The sequence below is a fragment of the Ostrinia furnacalis genome, unplaced genomic scaffold (genome assembly GCF_004193835.3).
Source record: "Ostrinia furnacalis isolate ACB-3 unplaced genomic scaffold, ASM419383v2 OfSCF4204, whole genome shotgun sequence".
Lineage (NCBI taxonomy): Eukaryota > Metazoa > Arthropoda > Insecta > Lepidoptera > Crambidae > Ostrinia > Ostrinia furnacalis.
The window spans coordinates 116340-122349 of NW_021134443.1; positions in this window are offsets into that span (position 1 = coordinate 116340).

A 6010-nucleotide genomic window follows, 5' to 3' on the forward strand; every position below is an offset into this window, starting at 1 on the left:
TTATCCGACACGGTTCATTCACGTATGAATACGTAGGAATGCTATACAAAAAACAATTTAAACTGCCTACATCCGAAACTATCCGAAACATTTGAATCGGTTACGGTTTCGGTTTCGGATTTTTTATTTATTTCGGATATCCGAAAGTTTCGGGTACGGATATCCATGACATCCGTGTTCCAGACAGCGGCCATCACTTTTACAGGATTAACCTAGATAATTTCTAAAAACTATACTTTCGGTCGCCACTCTGTCTGAGACCTTGGCACAATTCTCCCATCAGAAAGAAACAGACTAGACAATTCTCTAGATCTTATGTTTTTGCAATTCTAAGGAACGTGTTGACGTAGGTTCTACAATTTATTTCAATCATTTGAATACTGATGTCATTCATTGATTCGTTTATTGAGATAGGTCAGATGTGTGTATTTTACCTACTTCTTGGAGGAATAGGCAAGAATAAGTAATTTCAGGAAATAAAGACGCTGGCTGCTAGGTACTTTGCAAAAAAGGGTAAATAAACAAATATACGATTTTAATAAATAGGGTAAATAAATAATACCGGAAAACGCAGCGTGGGATGTCCACCCGTGGGGTGGACCGACGACCTGAAAAGGTAGCAGGAAGGCGCTGGACGCAGGTCGCTACCAACCGTGCGATGTGGAAGTCATTGGGGGAGGCCTATGTTCAGCAGTGGACGTCCTGTGGCTGAAATGATGATGATGATGATGAAACAAATACTAAACGGGTAAAATTAAATACTACTTGATACCATAGATAATAATAATACTAAGTTATCTACGTAAGTAAATACTGAATTGGATTGGATCGAATTAAATTATTTGAAAAATAAGGCTCGATGAATACCTACCGGGTAAAAATATTAGGTACATAACTTGCATAGTTAATCTTTTGATTGGTTTAATTTTGTTGTCAAAATGTGGTTAGGATCGAGCTTAAAAGTGCTTTTTAAAAGCATACATGCAAAAATAAATTAGTTTTATGAGTTTTTCATAACATTAAACAGCCTACAGAAAATTTAATTCTACAGTTACAATTAAAAACAATTGCATTAAGTGTTTTCTCAGGCGCTTCCACTGCCATTTAAGTTTGAATTTTTGGCGACTTAATAAAATGTCTTAATTAATGAGTACTGGCGTACTGCTGTTCAAAAATATTATCGTAGGTTACATAGTTATTAATGGGCCTAAGTTTGGCAGTTCTGCGAGCTACATATGCCAAAATCTACGTACAAATCACTCCATTACCTATCTTACGATTCGATAGAAAATTTTACAACTGCACTACTTTAGATACTTTTTTATATTTTCTTGAGGAAATAGTTGGCAATACAATTGAGTATTCCTAGCAATTCATAAGTAGTTACGTGAACAGTGCTATGCATTTGTCTGGAAGATACCTCTAGCACGAACAACTTTCGACTTCGAATTGTTCAAAACTTAATACCCAGCCGAATATCGAATTCAACGATAACGTGACGATCTCGATTGTCAAAATTAGTTTCGTGATACCATTTCTCATACTAAGTCCGTATAGTACATGGTAGCAATCAAGTCAGTAATAAAAATTATGACAGTGACCCTCAGATCATAGACTATAATCTGCCTCATATATACTTACTTGAGGAAGTAGTTGGCAGCTCGCAATAAATTGAGTATTCCTTAGCAATTTACAAGTAGTTTATGTGCTGCATTTGTATTGTCTGGAAGAATAAAATGTTGTTTTGTACCGACCTACCTCAATGTGACTTTGGGACTATTCTTGATTATAGTTGGACAGACTGTTGCGCAGTGCATTTCAAATTGTATGGTATGTACCTAATGTATTAGATTGATTGTGCTTATGTCCGCTAAATACGTAGATAGTTGCGAATAGTGTTCATTATTCTTTTCACTTCGCCTTAAATCTTTACTTATAATAAATCTGTAGAGAGGTCAATTCTGTACATGAAATCATCATCATCATCAACAGCCCTTTACAGTTCACTGCTGGACTATGAGCCTCCTCCACTATAGTGGAGGGTTTTGCCATAATCTCCACGCTTGGCAGGCGGGTTGGAGATCGCAGTTTAAAAGATTGATGTTTTTCAGAGAGCGCTGCTGCCCGTTCTCTGTTTGATGTGTAGTCCCTAAGTCGCCTCTTACGACACCCGCGGGAAGAGTAGGGGTTGGTGACAAATGTATTCTACTCTGCCGTCACCACACGGCTTACATGTACCTACATGAAATATATTTTCAAAATAACTATCAGGGGGTGATTAGTGATCGATACTAATGCCAAAATGCAATGCAATGAAAAAAAAAATGCAATCTGTAAAATTTTTGTCTCTCTGTCTGTCTGTCTGTCCGTCTGTATGTTCCTTATAGAAACAAAAACTACTAGACGGATTTAAACGAAACTTGGTACAATTATTCTTCATACTCCTGGGCAGGTTATAGTATACTTAGGAATTCCCACGGGAACAGGAATTAGCGGAAAAATCCTTTTGTATGAAAAATCTAAACCGCTAAAGTTAGACGCTTGAAATTTAGCATGTAGGTACTTTAGTAAACTTAAAGCTTAGTTACAACAAGTAATTCCCGAAATTCCCACTTGAACGGGAATTAGCGGTAAAATCCTTTTGTATGAAAAATCTAAACACTTGACATTTGGCATGCAGGTACCTTAGTAAACTTAAAGCTTAGTTACAACAGGATATTGCACGGGACCGGGAGTTAACGGGAAAAAACATTTGTATGAAAAAATTTAAACCGCGTAAGATAGATGAAGGGGGTAAAACGGGATCCACGCGTACGAAGTCACGGGCGGCCGCTAGTAATAAATAAACTGTGGAAATGAATCTGAAAAAATATGTTTGGAATGTTTATCTGCCTAGCCTGCATCAATATTTATGACTATGTATATTTTAAAGACTGTAAACCCTTGAAAAGGAGGCTGACAATAGTAACTGAGTTTCTAGCGCTGCTTCTTCTCAGCACTGGCCCATTTATTGTCCCGAAGCAGTGGTAGGGTTAGTACTGGGACTTGTAAAAGTGCTTTTAAAAGCCTACTTGCATAAATAAATGAGTTTTATAACCTGACATAGCCCGACGGATTAGCAAGCAGAAACAGAATAATGACACTGAAGTGTGCAATGTGCAGGGCACATAGTACGCAGAACTGACGGCCGATGGGGCAGCAAGGTTCTGGAGTGAAGGCCACGTACCGGAAAACTTAGCGCGAGACGTCCAACCACAAGGTGGACCGACTCATAAAGGTAGCAGGAAGGCGCTGGATGCAGGCCACTACTAACCGGGCGATATGGAATCAATGGGGGAGGCTTTTGTTCAGCAGTGGACGTCCTGTGGCTGAAATGATGATGGTGAAGTATAACGATACGATATTTTATGTCTCAAGCTTATAGCTACAAGCGCTACTTTTTCTCAGCACACTGGCCCCACAGATCACAGAAACTAAAGGGAGATGTGACAAGTGGGCGGGACTGGTGTCGCAGCAATATGCCCAAAAACAGAACACATTTCTCGCGACAGCAATGATGACAGCAGCGACGTCATAATGTAAATAGTTTACATTGCTTGCGTAGTACCTAATAAAGATTATTCGAACGTTGAGTACTGATACCGCACTGGATATGAGCACATATTTTGATTACTTTGTGTGTGTGAATTTCTAATGCGACGCTGAGTTTCGAACTCAGCGCATTAGTTGGCATCTCTCTTTATCTCTATGACTGACCTTTATTACTGTCCCGAAGAAGTGGTAAGGTTTGGGACGTGTTAAAGTGATCTTTCGGAGCCTAATTGTATAAACAAACGATTTGATTTGATTTGATTTGTCGACTATCAGCATTACAACGATCGCCACTTGACTTCCATTTTCAATTTACATTAAAGACTTCAATGAATGAAGTGAAAATATGTTTCTATTCAGAACGATGCCACAGTAGCTTTGCCAAGACAGTAGGGTCATCAAAATTCAAATTCAAATTCAAATCAAATTCTTTTAGGCCATAAAAAAACTTAAAACTCATTTTATTTTTGCAAGTAGGCTTTTAAAAGCATTTTCGCAGGTCCCAGTCCCATCACCATCATCATTTAAGCCACATGACGTCCACTGCTGAACATAGGGCCTCCCCAATGATTTCCACATCGCCCGGTTGGTAGTGGCCTGCATCCAGCGCCTTCCTGCTACCTTTATGAGGTCGTCGGTCCACCTTGTGGGTGAACCCTTGATGGTAGGCCTTTATACATAGAGGTGATTAAGTTTCCTCCGCCACTTCTCAGCACCAGCCCCTATGTTGTCCCAAAGCGGAGGTAGGGCAAGCTATAATTGGAACGTGTATACTGCCCTGAAAAGGGCCTGTATACACCAAAAAACCGAATCCAACAAGAGCAGATAAACGTACACGTAATGACAGTTTAACTTTCCCCCGCTACAAACTTGACCTTCATTGGTTTTTATGGCGGTCAAGCTGTAGATCCTGGCTACACAGGAGTTGCAGTGGTGGGAACGAGAGGTGGGAATAGTCCGTGTAAAAACGTACACGTATCTAATTCCTACTCGATGACCTGACGATCTGGTGAGGTCTCGGGAAGCACAGGATTGGTCGTAGTGAAAATCCTTGGGGAGGCCTTTGTCCAGCAGTGGACGTCTTTTGGAACGAAACTTCTGCTATTTAACTCTACTATAATCTGGCAGCAACACCGATCTAGAGTTTATAATGTCAGACATTATTCTATTTAAATATACGAGCATTATGCGCATTGATAATGTGTATCTCCATTGATTTTAAAACTAGTTTTTTTCGAGGAAGCTCTTGGCCTGCATTTCACTCGATGGAAAGATGATCAGGCAGGTGGAAGCGAGCTTCACCCGGAATCCTCAACCACAGAGGAACTGGCTATCTTACCTCCAACTGCCGGAACACAACAATGCTGTTAATATTGTTGTTTTGGCGACAGTAAGGTAAGATGGTGGTAGCGTTCGTAACGTTCCTACAGAATACCAGCATTCATGTTCTGAATGGAACATGATACAAGCTGAGTAGGAGCCATTTTGGTTCAATAAATTATGTATGTTATTAAAATTGTGTAAAACGTTTGTTTGAACCAAATAAACTATTTTTCTTTCTTTCTTCTTTCTTTCTAGCCAGACTGACTTAGAACAAGCCCTACCACCTAGGGCGCCTGACTCAAGCGACTGTCTAAGGCAGCGGTTCCCGAATGGTGGTCCGCGGAACCCTGGGGTTCCGTAAAAAATACTATCCCACGTTTCGTGACCGACGTTGTTCGCTCGCACCGACTTGTTTACGCACAAGGGAGGGGCAGGGCGTGCGGGCGGAGTAGTACGGGGGTTCCGCTAGGAAAAGTATAATCAATTAGGGTTCCTTGGCAAAAAAAATTGGGAAACCCTGGTCTAAGGAGTTGCCAAATGGAAAGAAGGGGGCACTTTGTGAAAAAAAAATGTTCTAGAGCGCAAAGGGGGCGCCACGATAAAATGTTAGTGAAAATATCGTAGATCCGTGCTTCTTGAGTGGGTCTGTAGGAGGCTTCCGGCGACTGGGACCGCAATTAACTAGGACCGCGGTCCCAGTCGCCGGATCCATAAACAATTAATAATTTTCTTCCGGCGACTGGGACCACTCATAGATAACTTAAAAGAAAATATTATTCAATCCAAAATCGGTACAGTACTAAAATCCATGAGTGGTCCCAGTCGCCGGAAGAAAATTGTTTAATTTTTACGCATCCGGCGACTGGGACCGCGGTCCCAGTCGCCGGATGGGGCCGCGGTCCCAGTTAATTGCGGTCCCAGTTGACGGAATCCTCGTCTGTAGTCATTGCATGCAATAGAATTGAGTTATTAACCAGTTTAACCACTTTAATAATTAAAAAGAATTGTTTTTTATGTACAGCCAACGGAAAAATTTTTGCTATACGAATATTTCTCACTAACTTGCTAATGGGAAGTTGGGAATTCGCTCACTCGT